General features: G+C 42.9%; 1 pseudogene; it reads right to left on the bottom strand.

Annotated features, from left to right (window-relative positions):
• The window catches only part of LOC114564962 (contactin-associated protein-like 4), a 177,860-nt pseudogene that overhangs the window by 33,937 nt on the left and 122,076 nt on the right, over nucleotides 1-21,847 (bottom strand).

Genomic DNA, 21,847 nt, shown 5'->3' on the forward strand with positions numbered 1-21,847 from the left:
ACTTTCCAACATGGCCAGAAAAACACTTAATAAATCAGAGAACTGGAGAACAAAGAATATACCTTTATGAGAAGATATACTACACATGTAGTGCCTGTGTGTGTAGGCGAGTTATTAAGAAAGAGACGTGTCAGAAAAAGTAGGGAAGAGATGTCAAAGCCAGCAGTACTGCTACTAATGAGGGAACTGTTCTCATGTATCTCATTATTATATCCCTACTGGTCCTAGGAGCAGAGGACACTAACGATTAAACAAACGATGAATGTTTCACAAAAAGTGAACTAAAGAGCTAAGTCTTTAAAGGTCCCATGGCATGAAAATTTCACTTTATGAGGTTTTTTTTAACATTAATATGAGTTCCCCCAGCCTGCCTATGGTCCCCCAGTGGCTAGAAATGGTGATAGGTGTAAACCGAGCCCTGGGTATCCTGCTCTGCCTTTGAGAAAATGAAAGCTCAGATGGGCCAATCTGGAATCTTCTCCTTATGACGTCATAAGGAGCAAGATAACCTGCCCTTTCTCTGCTTTGCCCGCCTAGAGAATTTGGCCCACCCATGAGAGAGAGACATCATGGCTTTCAAACAAGAAGTGGCAGTTGTAAATATTTTGTGAAAGCACCAGTAGTCAACACTACAATATCGTTGCGGTATCGATATTGAGGTATTTGGTCAAAAATATCGTGATATTTGATTTTCTCCGTATTGCCCAGCCCTAGTAAGGTCTATATAAAAGCATCCAAAAAGCAGCATGTCATAGGACCTTTAACAAACAAAACATCTCAATAAACACTTGCTTCCCAGCACAACGCTGACTGGCCTGGCCTGGCCTGGCCTGGCCTGGCTCAGCACACCGGCTCATTCTGGCACACACCAGCTGTGTTGGAAACTGTTTCCTAATTCACTCTCTCACTATTCCCTATGTAGTGTTTATTAAATCGTGAACTATTTCGGGAACAACCAAACCAGATTCCGGACACTCACTGAGAACATCGTTGCGTCAGCAGATGTGCCGGTTATTTGTGTGATGGAGGCGGCCACGCCCAGCATCAAACCGACAAAAAAAATACTTCTAATACGTCCCTGAAACAAACCGAGCACTCAGGAGAATAATAAAAGGTGGAAAACATGTCAGTGCATTTTGTCATTTGTGCAATACGTAGGCTATTGGGATTGGGGCAATATTAGTTGTGCAATATTTAATTGTGCAAGGGCCATGCTACACTTGGTGCGTAGAATGCAGCCGACAGGGTTGTTCAATTAAAAATGCCAACGAAAGGAGGAGTTAATGTGCTTACTATACAGGTACTTGTGTTTTGTGTTGCATGAGAGTATGTGTTGAGAGATGCTTATTTTCTGTATGTTGTGTTATCTTTGTAAAGCTGCGGAATGGACAGACTAAAACAAATTTCCCTTCACTTCAGGGACAATAAAGTATGTCTTATCTTATCTTATCTAAAACAATTTTTTTCCTTTTCAGTTTCCGCAGGCGCTTCTGCTTCTTCTTCTTCTCCGGGAAAACACGGCTGTGTTGTATTGTGGTATACAGGAGTAAAATGTAGGGTACATTGTATTTACACTCTAATTAACTGTGCATTGTGGGTATTTTACAGTGGACTACGTGGTGAATGACATTTTATGGCGGAGAATTCGAACACAACTACAACATGGCGAACACACTATATAGTGCACTGTTTCCGTGATAGGGAGTGGTTTCATTCACAGCTACTGTCTCTCTCTGGGTCTCCCAGCTCATTCTGCCGCCGCATGGCACACACCGACCACGTAACGGTTCTCCCTCATTACCGCTGAGCAGCTTAGGCTGCGGGAGCGCCGTCAGCCGTGGCACACAGCCGGAGGGAATCATGACTCAAACGAAAACACAGCAACACGCAAACACAAAAACAGTGGGGCACGTCATTTACAGGGGGGATGGGGGGGGCTACAACCCCCCCAATAATCATAACTGGCTAGCGCAACCCCCCAAAAAAACTATTATAATTTCCTTTACATAAATAAAGACATTTGCACTATAACTTTATGCAGAAAAGGCACAAGAAAAATGTACCAGAATGCAGGAAATGAAGTGTTTGATATGCTCAAAATGACCTATGAACAGCTGGCTGTTGAGCTGCAGGTGGAAGTGCCCGTCAGCAGGAGCCTCCTGTGTGGCGACAGGAAGTTCATCCAGTCGAAGCGACGCCTCCTTGACGTTCCGCTCGGCTCCGGACGCGATGCCACCGGTTGTCATTCAGATGGACGCTTGAGTCCATGCGAACCTCCAGCGGCCCGTTACCGACATCGAAGGAGAAAAGCACCCGAGTAGAGGCTGACAGGAGGGAGAGAGGGAGACACAGGAGACAAGAAGAGGGAGTTAGAGGGAGAGGGATGATTGATGGAAAGGATGGCGACAAAGGGGAAAACTAATGTACGTAAGAGAGACGAATGACTTTAAGTTTTTTTCAACATTTGTCGCCATTTGACGTTTTTATCTCTTTTTTCAAAACATGTCCCGGGACCTCCCTAGATAGTTGGAGATCTCTACCCCCACCCCACAAATATCGAACCCAAAGTTACGCACTTGGCTCACAAACATCTAGGGCTCAGGGGAAATGGTGTTCTTAAAAGGCAGCTAAAAAATCACGAATATTGAATGAACAACAATATCAGATATTTTTTCAAATATCTACCATCCTTATCCAGACATGTGAGGTGAGCCAAACAACATACTGTTGAAAAATTCTCTGCTCCAAGGCTGGAGTTTTAGTTATTATAAATGTCAGCTGGGCGTTTTATGAGATTTTTTTTAACTTCTGGAATAGAACAGTTTCTCTTTGGTGCTCTATTGTTGCCCCTTTCAAACGGTCTGCTCAGATGACAAAATCCCTGTCAAGTTCATTCCAACAAAAGGAGTCGATTTTAGAGACTTGCGGCGTCTCATCTTTGGTGTTTTGGAAGGAGAAGATGTATTACTCTGTGAGCACAGAACAAGATGAAACAATATCCCAGCATCACACGGTAACTTCATTTAGAAATTGCTCTCTGAGGAAGCCGGCAACAGAGCAGCAGTATTCAGAGCTGGAACATGCACACTGACAATGATTTCCCCAAGGAAAGAGGCTGTTGGTGCAGCAGTGTCCCTATATAACATTCTGTGTGTGTGTCTCTTCAAATCCCATTTCTAAGAAAATGCAAAATGCATTATATAACATAGAACATATAAAGCTACAAACTAAACCCAACAAAACTGGTGAAATGGGCTGATTGAACTTCAAAAAGCAACTATAGATGACTCAAATAACTGATTTAAGCCATCTATACACAATGCATTATTATGGATCCCACGCAACTTCTAGGCAAGTCCCGCCCTACGAAGCAGCCAGATTGGTTGGGGTTAGGCATTGACCTTGAGTGGTTAAGGTTAGGATAGCCGATTGGTCAGGGGATAGGACCTGAACAAATCAGGTTTCTGTACCTTCGTGAGCATGGACGCCTGGCCAATAGTAGCGTGTGAATGCTATTGAAGGGCGGGTCTTGCCTAGAAGTTGCCTGGGTTCCATAATAACTCATACACGACTTACTAAACACCAGACACCATGTCTTCCCATAAACACGTTTCTCATACCTAGCTGCATAACCATAAGCATAAAGAACACCCCTGTGAGTATATCTGCCATATTTTAAAAGACAACAAATTGATGAGAGCAAGACCATGATGTTGTGGTACATACAATAAAATTAAAATTAAAAAAAAACCTTGTTTATTGCTGTCATATTCTAAATGATATGTGCTGTGGGCAACAGCTAGAAAGCTAAGCAGAAAACTGAGAGCTGAAACCGAAAATATGAGCAATGAAAACACAAAGCTGAAGTGAAGAAGAGAGAAGCTCCGTGTGCTCTCAGTCTCAACTCAACCATCCCTGAAGCAGAGCAAAAATTAACTTCTCAGATTTGGTCTGATTTTGCAGCACACATCTCCCCCAAGAACAAAAATGTGTTTTACATTTCCTTTATCTTGAGTTAAAGATGCGTGATACGTCTTCTTCAGTAGATGTTTGTATTTTTATATTCACTTAATTCAGTTGTTTCCCTCAGTTTTTATGCTAAGCTATTGTAGCAAGCAGTAAATGCCACCATATGCTGTTTAGGGCTCGTGACTGTGGCTCAGTTGGAAAAAGGCGATGTCGCCGTAATTCATCAGAATGAAGCAGCATTTGAATCAAAGTGTGATGACTGATGAGGGGGTTTGTCTGTGTTGCCAGCACTGTCAAATCTGTCATCACTGTAGAGAGAATTATGTCTAAAATGAGGCCCTAAGGCCTGTCAAATCTGACTCCAATTTATTAATTCCTGCGCCTTCTTACATCAGACTAAAGTTTACCAGAACACAAGGATCAATCTGAGACAAAGAGTTCAGTTGAGCAAAGTTCACTGAGTCCAGCATAAAAGTTACAACACAGCTGTGGGATCATCAACAGAGTCTAAGTTTCCCTAGCGACAGACATGAAGTCGAATCACTGTGTGGGGTGGGAGCTGCACTGACTACAGAAAAGCCCTGCAGCGCATAGTGAACACAGCTGGAAAGATCATTGGGGCCCCACTCCCCTCCCTGCAAGACGAAAAGCGACCATGATTGTGAGCGACGACAGCCATCCCGCACACAGTCTTTTCAGCCTCCTGCCCTCCAACCCAGTCTCACGGCAGTCCGTGAAATGGTCACATTATTTAATGTATTGATATGTGTTCACAGGGACGTTTTTGTCGTTTTTTTTGTGGTGGCCAGCACGAAAACGTAAACTAATGTATTTAAATGGGAAGTATATGTCGTGGTCACAGCATGACTACGGTAGCAAGTAATATGAAATGCAGAAAATCCGCATAAGGAGGTTGGTTGGGGGGGTGGATGGGTCAAACAACACAGGACTTTCACCCCGGAGGCCGGGGATCGTGTCCTGCATGTGGCGTTTTGTTTCCCCGTTAACCGTCCCGTTATTGTCGCGCGTTGTCCCGGCGTGTGAGGTGTGAGTCCTCTGGCCACTACGTATTTGTTGGCCACCGCGAAAAAAACGTCCGCGTGAACACGAATCAATAGATTAAAAATAACGTGACCATTTCACAAACTGCCGAAGAGATATAGAAGCCTCAGTGCCTGCTCCACCAGACTAGCAAACAGCTTTATCCACCAGGCTGTCAGGAAACGGAACTCTCTCCCCTCTCTTTCCTAGATTTCTTTCACAAACACACACACCAAGGTTGGGGCCTCTGTGTGGTGCAACTTCCTCTTCTATTCTCTTAACTTTAACTGTCTTTTCCTGTTCTTCTGCTTATCTGTCTGCACAATGCATTCTTATGCCTTAAAAAGGCTTAACCTATAGGTAAAGGGTTAGGCTTAACCTTCTATGTGTCAGAGACATTTCCTTGAACCAGTTCCTCAATGACTGCACACAGCTAATATTCTATATCACACCACACGAACAAAGTCCTGATGGAGCAGACACATTTCATAAATAATAACTAAGGATGTTTCTTTCTTGAATTCAACTCTAATTATTACTTATGTAAAGCTTTGGTGCTTAACGTTTTGATATTAATGAACGTCCGTTACATTCAAGCTGTTGCCAGATGAGTTGCTACAAAGCTAGTTAAGACTATCAGCTCCACACAACTCTCTCTGGATTTCTCAGTATGACTATGTTCAGAAGATTGGGACGTCCAACAACACAGGACATTCACCCAGGAGACCGGGGCTCATGTCCCATGTGTCACTAAAACGTACATTTGTAACCCCACCCACCACGTTTTCCTAAACCTAACTGTCCCGTTTGTCACTTTTTGACGCGATGGGAGTGAGAATGTGTTGTAGGATGCAATGATAGTGTTGTTCTTATGGGGGAGACAGAAACTACCCACTATGGCTTTAATCATGAATATTTAATGTTAAAGAGAGATACTTCAGATTTACTGTATAAAGATATCGTGGGGCTTTAATGCAACAGTATATTATGTTATTTTAGACATGTTCCAACTTTCATGTGCACAAAGCCAGCTACATACATTATAACGTATCCGGTTCGGCGAAGTGCTGTAAATGCGAAAGTGCCTTAAACCTGCATTCTATCTGAATCATTCTATCTATCCAGCAGGGGCGAGACAAGCGGGTTGCAAAAGGAGGTGGGTTTCTGTAGAAGTGTATGAGAAAGTGACCCACTTCTCACTTGATTTATTACCTCAGTAAACATTTTCATAATGAGTTTATGGTCTCAATCGCTAGTTTTAAGTCTTCTGCATAAAGAATGATGTTCATTTTTTTTAATTATGGTCTCGTTGATTTTGAAATTGGCAATAAAGCAGGAGGTGTTTTAGGGCGTGGCTATGATGTGATCGACAGTTTGCTAAATCTTAAACTAAATCTTACCACGAATTATGTAGGCTAGCTTTCAGCAGCAGTTGCATCCAGATTGCCAGTGTGTAATGTAACGTATAGCGTAAGCAGCGTTGCCAACTCTCAGCTAACGTCAGAGTCAGATATCGCCCAACAGTCTACGGCTCGTCCCTCACTCCTCCCTCTCGTCTCAAATCGTCACACCCACAACCAGGATGGCTGCGCCCGTAATGGCAAACTCGACGTCTCAAAGCAGATCTCCACAAACCAATGGGTGACATCGCACATGCTCTGTCCATTAATATTTACAGTCAATGGCTCAGCCCCAACCAACACCTTTGGGATGAGCTGAAACACTGACTGTGAGCCAGGTCTGATGCTCTTCTGGCTGAATGGGAGCAAATCCCTGCAGCCAGGTTCCAAATATGTGTGAAAAGACTTCCCTATGACATTAAACTTCGGTAACATTCAGTTTAAATCAGAAAAGGAAGGTTAAGACAGCTGAGTTCAATTTAAAATAAACAATATATTTCCCTCCAGGATAGATGGATACAGATTACGTGTAGGGGTTTTACACAGATCCAGATTAAGACTTAAGCCCGAGACACACCAGGGCAATAATCGGCTGTTGGACAGTCTGGCGAGGTCAGTGACTCAAATCTGTTCGGTGTGTCCCGTGCCGTCGTCCATCTGGGGGGCTGTCGGCGTTCATTTTGGCCGACCTGACATGTTCGGTCGGCGGCAGGGCCGTCGGGACTCACCCGGAAATGACGAGCGGAATGAGGTGACTAGAGTCTTTCAAAATCTGACGAAAATCTTCTAAACTGACCTTTGTTGATCTGAAATGAAGACAGATTCAGCAACTGCATGGCCTATTTCTCGCTTAGAACGCTTAAAACTATTTTAGTACAATATGAGATTGTATTCTGAACGGCCGCCATGACAGTCCTGCTCTGAATTTCCGGAGAAAGCAAACCCATGTGACGCGTTCGTCCAATCAGCTGCCGGTTTTCATTTCTTGGGCAACATTACAGATTAGCGCCGCCTGCTGTTAGAGAGATGTATTACGTCTTGTCTCCTCTCGTCTTTTTGGTCTGTTCTGTGGCAGTTTTTTGGACCTCGGGGAGGCGACTGATCATATCGACGGGGTTTTCTGTCAACGGTCGCCCATCGGCTATATGTGTCTACACCATTAGGCTTCCAGGTTTCACTGACACATCACTCTAATCCAGATTCCATCTCCAACCCTCCAGCTCCTACTCACAGCTCAGTTCGATCCGGATGAAGTCTTTGATGCCCAGGTTTTCCAGGAACACGCCGGACGAGGCCGTGGTTTTAAACAGGAAGGAGATATCTGCGCTCAGCTCTCCGTGGAAGGTGGGGAAGTGGAGGTACGAGGTCTCCTTGTCGAAAAACGCAGCGTTCCAGAAGTTCTCTGAGAAACATGATGATGAAAACACTGTCAAGATCTTCAATTGAAAGTTCTTCAAAGTAATAGTGCTTTTATTTAAGTAGAACATTCTTGAACACTTTCCACCTCTGCTGCAAAGCTAACGTTAGTTTAAGTTAGCTGGCCGACTAGACAAGGAGGGACTTGAAATCCTCTCTGGCTTTTTTATTTTTATTTTGAATTTGCGAATTATACAATTATAAAAACTAATTTAACTTCATTCTTGGTATGGCCGAGGTTTTGCAGACATCACTGCAGTGCCAATAAAATGATGGTAAATCACACCCTCTTGTGTAATATTTCTTAAATAGGAATTGAGAGGCGAAGGTCCTCCACTTCCGGTGGATCTCACGGGACCTCAATTCGGAAAAAATATGTTTGGAAGTGAACGGGGAGAGGCAAATAGTTTTCATGGTTCAAGTTTTTTTCACTTGTATATATATATAGTGTATACAGTACACTGTTTCTGTGATAGGGAACGGTTTCATACAAAGCTGGGATTCTTTAGGATAGGAAGATTCTTTCCTCTCCATCATGTGTAACCAAGCAACCAGAGCAAGCCTTACCATCTCCCTGACAACGGAGCGGTCCCACCCTGTAGGCGGCCTCTGACACGGGCCTCTGGATGTCACCCAGCACCAGAGACCTGACAGGGAGGCTCTCCTCATGGGTGAGCAGGCCCGAGTCTTCAGCCCTGCAGGAGGAGAGTGAGGGAGGGAGGGAGGGGGAGAGATAAGATAAGAAAAGAAAACCTTTGTCTGTTACGAGAAATCTCTCTTTGACAGGGCAGTCTCAAATGACAAAAAAATACATAAAAGATACATAGAAACAGTGTAAAGGGGAGGGAGGATGGAGGGGAAGAGCAAGAAGGAAGAGAAGGAATAGGAGGCGATGGGCGGGTAGAGGAGGAAGGAGTAACAGAGGAAGAAGTAAAATCTGAAATCAGAAAAAGGTTTTTATTGCCACAATAAGATACACTTATGTGGAATTTGGCGTGGTGAAAGGTCCATACATGAACAGACAAACAAATATATTAAAGATGAATATGAAATGAACAATAAATACAGGAAAAGAAATATAGCATAAGAAAAAATAGGCTGAATGGTTTGAGTGCAGGATTTACAAAGATTATATTGTATGTGGGCAGATTACAATTTCAATACAATTTCAGAAGAAGGAGAAGAAGAATTAGGAATTAGAAAGAAAAAAAAGGAATGGGAAAGAAGGGCCGAGAGGGTGAAGGGAGACGAAAAAGGAGAAAGGGGAAAAGAAAAGTACAATGAGGAGAAATAGGGAAAAGGAGGAGAAGAAAGAGAGAAAGAGAAGGGAAGAAGAAGACTATGAGAAGGATAAGGAGGGGAACAGATGAAGAAGCAAAGGGGAGATGATTACAGAACAAGAGGAAGAGATTAAAAGGGGAGGAGGAAGAGGAGGAAGAAAAAGGGGAAGAGATGAAGAAACGAGACAGAGGGGAAGCAATAATGAGGGAGGAGAAGAAAGGGTGGAGGACAAGGAGAGGAAATAAAAGAATGAATGAGGGAGGAGTAACAGAACAAGAAGGAGGAGGAGTTAAAAAAGAGAGTAATTGCAAAAGAAGAAGACATGGAAAAAGAGCAGAAGCCTGAAATTGCGGTGTGACTGCTGGATGTTGAAAGGCTGACGCTACCCGGAATGTATGAAAAAGGTGGAACATTTTAAAGTCTGAATGGTGTTTCTCTGTGAATGTATGAATGAGTAGATAGCAGTTGAAAACGTATGAATTTGTGTCAAATTGGATAATTCTGGGGAACATTTCCCTGAAAACGTTGAATATTTCAGAAATTGTGAAAGTTAAGGAAATGTTGTATAGAAGCAGGAATCTCATAATCGTGCTGAACGTTTTGATGTTTGAATGAAGTTTCTATGTTGAAAAATGTGGAAGGAGTTAATGTGCAAAAAAGAGTACGGGAAAATAATAATATATACGTAGAAGAACATTTGTTTTGAATGCCTTCAGCATTCACACCAATAAAGGAGCAAGAGAAGGAACCATTCAAAATAAAGAGACAGAAGCAGAAGAAGTGGAAGGAAAAGAGGGAAGACATTGATATAATTAGTTAATAATGAGTAATAGTATACATAATAAGAACAAATTGTTATTGGTCAACTTTGACATAAATGGTGATAATTGGCCAGCTGAAACATGGGAGCAAATTGTTCTGCTGAATTATAACAGTACTTTAATAAGCTGACACAACCTGTGCAGCGTCTTAGACAATTTTTCAGGAAGACGTTTTAATGGTGAGCCAGATGGTATCATAGCCACCCTGACACTCAACACTCCATCTATGCCAATATCTGTGACAGCTATTTTCCGAAAGAGCACTGCAGACGGACAGCCGAGTGAGCAGCTCTGTCCATTTACACCCGTGTTCAGATTTATGCGCCTCCTATAATCTACATGTCAAAGTGCTTGTCAGGTGAGAAATTTTCCATTCCATTTCCACATCCTCACAGCACTCTGAGGATCTGATGGATGGTGTGTAAAAACAGTGTCAGCATCCAACAGTTTCACACTTTGGACCGAGAGACGGTAGAAAAATGGAACTGAGGTGGGATGAAGATAGCAGGATGGGTCAAACTGCATAAGATGGACAAACAACCGTACACATTTCTTCCCAGTCGATCTCTTTTTCCCTCAAATGTGTTTCCTACAGGTAGAGAGGTTCTGATACCATGTTTTCCTTCCCGATACCTGAACTATCGGCCGATACTGAGGACTGATCTGATACCAGCGTGTCTTATATTTTATGATGTTTTAAAGGTCCCATGGCATGGAAATTTCACTTTATGAGGTTTTTTAACATTACTATGCGTTCCCCCAGCCTGCAAAGTCAAGTCCACACCCCCAACATCCACCTTTCCCCCCTCTCTCCTCCTCAATAGCTACAGACACAGAAATGGCACATCCTAAGGAAAGCTCATTGTGGGACTGGCTCTAGTGGCTGGAATTCTGCACCAAGGCTGAATTTCAGGAAAGAGACTTCAGATACAGTATTAGGGGACCATATAAAAGGTCTATAGTAAGGGGACCACTAAGGTCTATATAAAGAGACTTCAGGGGACCACTAAGGTCTATATAAAAGAGACTTCAGATACAGTATTAGGGGACCACTAAGGCCTATATAAAAGAGACTTCAGATACAGTATTAGGGGACCACTAAGGTCTATATAAAAGAGACTTCAGATACAGTATTAGGGGACCACTAAGGTCTATATAAAAGAGACTTCAGATACAGTATTAGAGGACCACTAAGGTCTATATAAAAGAGACTTCAGATACAGTATTAGAGGACCACTAAGGTCTATATAAAAGCATCCAAAGAGCACCATAAAATCTGGTTTATAATTAAATTAAGGGCAAACATATGATGTGTGTCTTTGTGGTATAGACAGGTGATGTTTTGTGTCTGCCTAAGAGAGGTCCCAGGCTCTGCCTTTAAAACAATGCAGTCTACTACATCAACACCAATGGTCACAAAAATGACTAGAGTGAAATCATCACCCTTATGACAAAATGATCAACAACAGCAGTCAAAGAAATGTGCAAATTATCAGTCAAACCTGAATGGTTTGAATCTGTTAAACCAAAATGAAAACATAAACAAAAGCACTTATATTTGCATATACAGTAATAATAACCATGTCTATATATGTATTGATTTCAGTACCAGTCCATGCGGTCAGCGTCACAGTTGCAGTAGTGTTGTGGGTCCACGCAATCGCCCTGCAGGCCGCAGACACACTGCTGGCTGCCTGGATGAGCTCCGCCCCAATAAGTCTGCACACGACCGGGACCGGGACCACCAAGCCACCAGCTGAACGGAGAGCCCTCTGAAACACACACACACACACACACACACACACACACACACACACACACACACACACCCTTAATGTAAAACTACTTTCTATTGTACGCTTCACTAGGTCAGTCTCACAGGCACTCATTCCAGTTCCCCCATACAAAAACAACTATGGTCAGAAATCCTTGAGAGATGAAGCTTATTTTTACTGGTCAACACTCTGTGAGACCATTACTAACAAAACTGCACAGAAGTGCAGCCTCTTGCCCCCATCCATGATCAAACAAGAGATGCTTGCAGGACACAGGCATAAGTTACACAGATGCACTCTCAATGGAAATACTGTAAGCCGTATCGTGCCCTGAGTTGAACAGGGTTGTGAGAAAATAGCTGAGTGCTGTATGGAAAGGGTCCCTATCTCTCAGCCTCCTGAGATCCATCCCGTGTTTGAAGCTGGGGGATGTTTGCCAGCTCCTATCTCTAACGCTGAATATATTGTTTTTTGGGTGGAGGGCGATAATAGTATAAAGTAAAAAATGCTTTTCGCATTGTGAGAGTGCGTAGGTGGAGAGGAGTGAGAGAAAGTGATTGGAAAGGTCTCTGTTGAGTCAGCGCTTCTTTATTTCCCCAGAAAGCAGCAGGGGGTTTATAATGGAACGTCTATACCATTCTTCCTTTTCAACCACTTTCACTATTTTCATCCATCATTTTATTACCCGGCCCCCAAAAAGTTGCTTAACCACTCAAATTCTTTGTAGTTCCACAGGAGAGAAGAACTTTGAGGATGTGTCTTTGCAATCAATAGTTGTATGCATGTCCACTGGATAACTGGTTATCAAAATAAGGAACTACTTAAAAAGTTTAATTGTTATCCAACTTGTGGTTGATGACTTTTTTTAGTCTATTAACTCATCAATTATCTGACTGATTATTTCAGCACTATTTCCTGCTCAAATAGTCATACAGCGACAGTAAGAGTCTAGCCAATGTTTGGCAGGTATAATGCTTATCTGACACCGTAGATTAGCGGGTTAGCATGCTAACATTTGATGATGAGCACAAAACACAAAGTACACCCGAAGCTGATGGGAATGTCATTAGTTTTGCAGGTATTTGGTCATAAACCAAAGTATCGGTCAAAGTCCAATGGGTCATAGCCTGGCATCGCCAGACTTATTCACAAATACGTATACTGGAACCTCTTAGTTGGTTTTCCAAGATTTCGATTTCAAAGGGGCGTTATCAATGGGCACAGACTGAGGGGGCTTTCACACCTACCTCGTTTGGTCCAGGCCTTCGGACTTTTCAGTTTGATCCAAACCAAAATTACAAGTGTGACCACGGCCCGGACCAAACGGCCGAAATTTGGTCTGACCAAAAGAGGTAGTCTCGGTCTGGATCAAACTGAACCATAGTCCGGTTCGTTTATAGTGTAAAATCCTTTTTTGGATGGTTAGGACTTTTGGACAAAATAGAGGAAGCTCTGGCAGGCTCTTGTGATATAAAACGGGGAAGCTCCTTTAAGCTAGCTGTATCCATGGTGAAAACTTTGAATATTGAGTTGTCTATTTAAATAACTGGAAACCATATTCCACTCTAACCTTAAATTTGATAAACAATACAGAGCAACAAACAATCCACTTGATGTGGAAGCTAAACTCTTTTAATCTCAGAGGAACATTTTATGTAGCTTTTATCATTCATTTTATTCTTTGAAGTCCCTTAACTTTTTCATTCAATTGCTCATTTTATGGGTAGGCATAGGTTTGGATTTTAACAATTCTGATTCCAATTCTTCCTTTTGAGTCCGATTCTTATCGATTCTCGATTCCAATTCTTTGAGGGGTGGAGTTTAAACGGGTCACATGCCTATTTTCACAAATAAGAAGAAAGTTGAACAAATGAAAAAAAAAATCTTTTGACTGAACTTTTTTTCAGGCCAAGTCATAAGCTGTTCACATCTACCTATACAGATAGCACCCCTTTTGCTCAGTGCTTAGTGTGTAGGCCACATGAGAGAGTGTGTGAAGGTGAATGTGCTCAGAGCAGACAGCTGTCGGCTATCAGAGCTGAGAATCCATCAGCAGTTTACTTGTTAAGTGGTAGTAGATGTACAGTGTAGGTTTCTGTTTGTCTCTGAATAAATGATGCAGAAAGAAAGTTCCCGTGTCTCGCTTCTCAACATCACAACCAAAAAAAAAAGAGGGCCAGTAGGGGAGAGCAGCAGTCAGTAGGAGAGAGTAGCAGTCAGTAGGAGAGAGCAGCAGTCAGTCAGTAGGAGAGAGTAGCAGTCAGTAGGAGAGAGCAGCAGTCAGTAGGAGAGAGTAGCAGTCAGTATGAGAGAGCAGCAGTCAGTAGGAGAGAGTAGCAGTCAGTAGGAGAGAGCAGCAGTTAGTAGGAGAGAATAGCAGTCAGTAGGAGAGAGTAGCAATCAGTAGGAGAGAGCAGCAGTCAGTAGGAGAGAGCAGCAGTCAGTAGGAGAGAGTAGCAGTCAGTTGGAGAGAGCAGCAGTCAGTAGGAGAGAGTAGCAGTCAGTCAGTAGGAGAGAGCAGCAGTCAGTAGGAGAGAGTAGCAGTCAGTAGGAGAGAGTAGCAGTCAGTCAGTAGGAGAGAGCAGCAGTCAGTAGGAGAAAGTAGCAGTCAGTATGAGAGAGCAGCAGTCAGTAGGAGAGAGTAGCAGTCAGTAGGAGAGAGCAGCAGTTAGTAGGAGAGAATAGCAGTCAGTAGGAGAGAGTAGCAATCAGTAGGAGAGAGCAGCAGTCAGTAGGAGAGAGCAGCAGTCAGTAGGAGAGAGCAGCAGTCAGTAGGAGAGAGTAGCAGTCAGTTGGAGAGAGCAGCAGTCAGTAGGAGAGAGTAGCAGTCAGTCAGTAGGAGAGAGCAGCAGTCAGTAGGGGAGAGTAGCAGTCAGTAGGAGAGAGTAGCAGTCAGTCAGTAGGAGAGAGCAGCAGTCAGTAGGAGAGAGTAGCAGTCAGTAGGAGAGAGTAGCAGTCAGTAGAAGAGAGCAGCAGTCAGTAGGAGAGAGTAGCAGTCAGTTGGAGAGAGCAGCAGTCAGTAGGAGAGAGCAGCAGTCAGTAGGAGAGAGCAGCAGTCAGTAGGAGAGAGTAGCAGTCAGTAGGGGAGAGCAGCAGTCAGTAGGGGAGAGCAGCAGTTAGTAGGAGAGAGTAGCAGTCAGTAGGAGAGAGTAGCAGTCAGTAGGAGAGAGCAGCAGTCAGTAGGAGAGAGCAGCAGTCAGTAGGAGAGAGCAGCAGTCAGTAGGAGAGAGTAGCAGTCAGTAGGAGAGAGTAGCAATCAGTAGGAGAGAGCAGCAGTCAGTAGGAGAGAGGAGCATTCAGTAGGAGAGAGTAGCAGTCAGTAGGAGAGAGCAGCAGTCAGTAGGAGAGAGTAGCAGTCAGTAGGAGAGAGTAGCAGTCAGTAGGAGAGAGGAGCAGTCAGTTGAAAAAACTCTGACACAGAGAGAGGGTGCGAGAGGACGGAGAAGCCCGTTTACAAACCAATTAGTTGTATCAGCAGATGCAGCTCACGATGATGACGGAAGGACATAGCATGAACCTTGGTCCGGACCTTGGTTCGGACTTTTAGGTGTGAAAACCCCCTAAAATGCCTCTGGAGTAATCGAATAGACCTACAACCAATCAGAGCAATGGGGAGGCGTTTGGTCTGTTGTGAAGCAGGAAAAATGGCTGCCTGGTCACAAACTTTCTCAAATTACAGCTATATATATATATATATATATATATATATATATATATATATATATATATATATATATATATTCAATACAGTAACATAATCTTGATTTATATTTGGTCAGGACCGCCTAGTTTGACAGTTTTGTGAGCCTGGTGCGTCAGGCTGGAGGTAGTGTGCCAGGTCGGTAACTACTGTACGTTTGATAAGCACAAACTCCTCTGTCAGTCATTGAATTTAAACCCGCCCCATGTTTGGCCCGTCCAGGTCCTGGCCCCCTGGTCATCTGACTGAATGTCAAGGGGGTGGACAGAGCAAATGAAACATGAGCTTGAAGATTTGTCTGGTTTCCAGGCTAGTGGATCACCAATGTTGTCAAAATTCATCCTGGCAGGGGGACATTAATATTTGAACCAAATTAATGGCAATCCATCTGATAGATGTTAAGAAATTTTGGTCAAAATAACAAATGTCGACCTCACGGTGGCAACAGAGAAAAAATAAGAGGATCACCAAAGTCAGCTAGATTCACCCTCTGGACACAATGAATGTCTGAACCAAATTTCATGGCAATCCGTCCACTAGTTGTTGAGATTTTTCAGTCTGGACCGACCGAACGACAAACCCAGAGCCATACTGCCAGCATGGCTAAAAACTGGATGTTATCAAAGCTGTGCTCTATTATAGCTGTGTCTCTTCACACTGAACAATGTTTTTTCTTGTATGTAGACTTGCATGAGAGTGAAAGTTGCATTAACTGCTACCAAGACATATGCAATGGAACTTGGTGATCAAAGTAATCACCTCTGAGTCCATACACGCACAAGAACCATATGACTAAACAAAGAAAACAACTTTTATTTAACCCCACAAGTCAATTAAGAAGAATTTCTTGTTTACAGTCTTTTCTGATTTAAATGTACACATGAGGAGTATCGAGGGAAAAGGGATGGGAAAAAATTTTATATAGTGCTCTCCCCCGGATAAGATTAAAAGATTAAAAAGATTAAGATGGAATAGGATTATTAAAAAGTGAAATTTACTTTATTCACAAACACAGAATAAAATCAAATCAAATGTCGGGCTCCAGTAGAGTTCATGATAAAAGTTGAAAGATAAAGTAGGAAGAAACTGACTTAAGAATCCTCTATAATCTGTATTTTTTCAGAGTCTATTACAAAATTAGTCAAAATATAAATAAAACAGCAACAGGTATCTGTCTATTCAATAAATAGCTACAGTTAGCAGCCGGTTAGCTTAGCTTAGCACACAGACTGGAAACAGGGGTAAACAGCTACAGTAACCTGGCTCTGTCCAACAGTAAAGTAAATCTGCCCAACAGCAGCTCGAAAGCTCAAGAATTAATGCGCCATATTAACACATATTTAATCAAAGTGTAAAAACAACAATTTGCCATGTTAATGGGGGGCAATGTGCCAAACTATTTATTGGCTCTGATCAGTTGCCATGCAATCAGAAGAGACTCAAGGAAGTTACTGCTCCCAGCCAAGAAACCGTCTGGCACATAACCCTTGTAGATTAAACACACAAGATCAAACGGGTTAATTAATAAGATTTAGGTGCTGGAAGATTCTGTAACCCTCCGACAGAGCCAGGTCAGCTGTTTCCCCGTTTCCAGTCTTTGTGCTAAGCAAACAGCTAATTGGCTGCTGGCTTTAGCTTGGTACACACATGAAAGCGTTATTAATCTTCTCATCTAAATCTCTGCCATTAAAACAAATACGCATATTTCCCAAAATGTCCAACTAAGTCAGTAGTGTAAATACCAGGGCAGGTCCTGAACAGGCTTTACCTGGAGTGTTGAGTAGGCGGGACTTCCTGCAGTGGTAGGACAGTTCCTGTTCGCAGTGCTCTGATTGGCTGATGGCGGCCAATAGCTGCTCCTCTTCAGTCGAGTAGTCAAACTGGACTGAATGCTGGTTTACACCTGGATACGGCCGGACTCTAGTCAGCTCGGTGTTGTTGTGCTGGATCACCATCCATGTGTTCTCCTCTGGTGTCGGATAGATAGATAGATAGATAGATAGATAGATAGATAGATAGATAGATAGATAGATAGATAGATAGATAGATTTTTTGATTATTGTTGATTACTGAACAATTACCTCTATTTCTTTATTTGCATTTGTTAATTATTCATTCTTGTTCATCATTCGTTCATCACTTGCCTTTGCGACAACGGCCATTTGCAATTGGCATCTTATCTTTGGCCTTGGCACTCTCACTCAGACTTAAAGGAATAATTTACGTATTATTTTTCTATTCAAAAGTTAGATGAAGAGTTTGATCTACTTGATCTCTTATTTCTTATTATTTCTTATTTCATATCACGATATTACAATGTCCAAAATTTAAGATGATATCTAGCCTCATATAACAATACGCAAACTACTAACAGGGCTGCAATGAGGATGTACTCTATAATCTGCCAACCTACCCTGTAAAAAAATATTAAATAAATAAAATCTATAATAATTAAAGAGGAAATATGCCCGAATTTTCAAAAATCATACATGTTATTCCTATGGTCCAAAAATATTAGTAGACATAACCAACTCTCTCCCAAATCCAAAAACTAGAGTGCAAAAAACATAGAAACAGAACAGACATTATTATTCAAATCAACGTAGCAGAATGGTCAGAGTGGTGGCCATTTTTGTGTGTACCACTGCCATTGCAAAGAATTGTGCCTGTTGTAGCAGCTGGCTAACTCATTGTATTTCTCTGGTCAACGCACAGTGCTGAGCACCATCTCCATTTGAACTGGTTAAATGACCACAGCAAACAGTTCAATGTCCGTTCTACTCTCATTCTATTTCTATGGCTAAAACTTAAATTTATATAGTTTAACGTCTGGAACTGCTCCATAGAAAATGAAATGGGAAAAATGTTATACAAAGTAGATGACACATAGAGCACCCAGGGGAATGTTCTGATGATATGGGTACATGTTCTATTTCCCAGTCAGTGTCTATGGAGCAGTCTGTGAGACTTCCTTCTCTGGTTTTCGGCTTTGAGAGAGAGTAGCTTTTCTAAGCCATAGAAATAACATGTTGTCATGGTGTTTCTGTTTAAAAGAAAGAGAAGCAGCGATTGACGGATACAGATAGAAAACAAAAAACGGAGAATTGGAAAAAAAGAATATCATCACTAAAAAGATGTATACACTAATTAGCAGTGAGACTTTATTATTCATATCTAAATAATTAAACAAATGACATGACACAGAGGAAAAAAAAGAAGAAAAAGGGGGGATGGAAGATAAAGTAGATCAGAGCATGACGACAGGAGCATCATCTTTTAGAACTATGTAAATTTCGTTGGGTTCTATTTCGCATAGGCTTTGCCCTCTAAGAGCTGTTGCTATTTGGTTTATCACTCGCACATGCGCAGTTGTGAAGATTTATTTTGCGCCCTTGTGCCCTCTACGGGCCTCTCTTACGTCTGCCGTTACTGTATATTACAGATCTCCACCCGAGCTGCGAGGCGTGCCTCGGCCCTGTTCGCCGGGCTGACACCCTGCTGGCCGCCAGCAGTTCTGCACCCGCTTACCGACGGAGGAACTGAAGCGGCAGACGATGGCAGCCGGGCGGACGGTCAGGTAAGGTAACGATACCACCAGCGGAAGGGGATCTCTCTCTTTTTTCTCCTCCGCATCAGGTGGGCTCCCTGCCCACCGCTAAGGTTTTTGTTCTCGACCTGTGTGAATGCTTTGGAAGCGTTCTCCGAACACGGGATATGGACGGCACTAATGTCTCGCTATGCACCATTCACCAGGGTCCAAGGCGGCACGGAAACAGAGTTTCCAGTGGTCCCAGAGCCTGGCCTCCATCCCGCTGACGGAAGCCCACACCGCCATCTCCCTGAGAACGGGTTGCTTCACAGACTGCGTGCATGTTGTGTGCCGCAGTGCAGAACAACATCGCTCTGCTGTCTCTGCCATGACCTCTAAGCCTATAGCTGTCCCCCGGAGTTATATCGACATCTGCCTGCACAGGTCACAGCAGAACATCTGCCTGCACAGGTCACCACTCCCAGCCAATAGCAGACGTGTGCTCCTGGACGGTCCCATTGCCCCTGGTGGGTTGTTTGGACCGCACCTTGGACAGCCACGAGCTGTAGGTAGTGGAGGGGATGCGGAAACACAGATGTCAGCTCAAAGAGACGGCTGCGCCTCCCCAAGCCTTGGCTCCAGCTCCACCTACTCAATGTTCCCTTTATAAATCACAGATTGACTACAAGTGTGCGTACGTGGATCAACCTCTTATCCCGCCCTGTACACGCCCATTTTTAACCATAAATAGTCAATGTAAAGCACCTCGTGAATGCTGATCAGTATGTTAATGACCCTGGCAGTTGTTCTTCGTTACACCGAAACATGCCGAATCATGACGACTGGCGGAGAAAACGGATGTTCGGGAATTGCTGCCAGTTGAATTATAATTTCGGCCTGTTGTCGCACAGCGTATGGAAACCGGATCTATAGACTACCTTTATTCATAAAATCTTCCAGATCAGCAGGCATTAGGGTACTCGGGGACAGCTTTGATATACCAGACGTATATAATAAGATTTAACAGAACTATATATTATATCCAAACAAGCCTTAGTGATGAAGTTGAAGATTATATATTATATTTATTTAAAAAAACACTTAGCTGTCAGCCATTTAAAAAAAAAGCCATTTCAAAAAAAAAAAAAAAATCTCTTGAACCTGCACTTTTATAAGTTTCTTTGTAGCTTTGCTTTTTTAAAGCTAATGTACTTGTACTTACTACTTGTTGTCTAGAGTTTGGACCTTCTCAGTTGAATGCACTTAATTGTAAGTCGCTTTGGATAAAAGCGTCAGCTAAATGACATGTAATGTAATGTAATTTCCCTCTGGAAACAGCCGGTTTCACCCAGAGTGGCGAGGACCTGTATTTGGACCGGGATGGCACGGTTCCGGTGCGTTGCCCTCTCTACTGGACCCAATTCAGTACATAGATCCAAGAGCGCAGCTATATTACTGTTACAGTTATATTAGGGAATTTAAATCGGCATATGAGCCAGTCATTGTCATGGTCCCTGAAGTCTCCTTCTCTCCTGATTCTTCCATTAGCGTAGTCCTCCTGCAGGGCCAGCAGGGCCATCATGCAGCATTACGCACGGGTTCCACGCAGGATTTATATGTTTAGTCTACAACAATTTGTGATTGTTAACACCTTGCTAAAATCACAGCAACAACTAGTGGTATCCCCCACCCCGAGATACAATCTGAAATCTAAATGTAATAGGCAAACCTTTCTTCATGCCGGTTTTGTTATGAACAGTATTAAAGTTCAGACTGATAACGAGGACATTAAGGGTAACGATTGATCGATAGCTTAACAGCTGTATTTCCAGACTTTGACATTTGATGATATATGCACAGTTTTAAAGACAGATATTTAGTTATTTACACTGTATTCTGTATAACTGTGTTCTGCAGTTATCTAATGGTAGGGTATTTGATGATATCCTATATTACATGTAGTCGGGCCATCTCCTCCTCCTGCGCTCCGTAGCGGACAATGTGACAGCGAGACAGCGCTGATTAAATATTAAGAAAGAGTTTTGGTTTAAGATTTGAGTTGGAGGTGTTTATGGAACAGTTATCACTCAGAACAATTATCACTCAATTATCACTCAGTACAATCTTCATGATACGGTGTGAAGAAATGTGCGTGAGGCATTAATACTTCAACATATTAAGAGTAGCCTAATCGTTATTCCCACATGTACTTTCTGCAGTCTGACTTCAGTTCACCACCTCACCATCTGCGTCGCCAATTCCTATTTTGTCTCCAAAATGTGCGTACGCATGGGTCAGAGTTTGCGTGGAGGACCGCACATTCTCCCGTCAAGTTTGTTTTTTATAAATCACAACCTTTGCGTGGGAAGTGGCGTACGCACATTTTCAGCCCTGTTTTGTGCGTACGCCACGTTTATAAATGAGACCCCTGATCCGAATACACATTTCGTTTGCTGACAGAATGACTAGCGACATTATTCATTCAGCGCGTTACGCTTGACGGTGGTTTGCTTTCCAGCGTTGGTGTGTAGAGAAAGGCTTGGACACCACCTTGTGTCCTCAGACACTGCTGGATAATGATTTGGCTACGCTTTTAAAGCATATGTTGCGGCCTTTTTTCGTCATGCCACAAGGACTGTGGAGAGAGATGGGGTTTTGTGCATCCCTTAGTGAAGCGTTTGTTGAAGGGGTCTTATCCGCACTTAACAGCACGTGATGCGCTATTAGACCTGTTATGCCATCGTCTCCATCCTCCTGCACCAGAGTGCCGTGAGGCATGTGCTTTGCATTAATTAATGATGATTTTTATCTTAATTATGGAGCACCTTCAGAATCCATGTGGCAGTGCCTCACAACGTTAAGCAGGCCAGTCATGGAGATAGCCTGTCAGGTTTTCAAGCAAACAATATCATTTT

This window comes from Perca flavescens, chromosome 12, assembly GCF_004354835.1.
Source record: "Perca flavescens isolate YP-PL-M2 chromosome 12, PFLA_1.0, whole genome shotgun sequence".
Classification (NCBI taxonomy): Eukaryota; Metazoa; Chordata; class Actinopteri; order Perciformes; family Percidae; genus Perca; species Perca flavescens.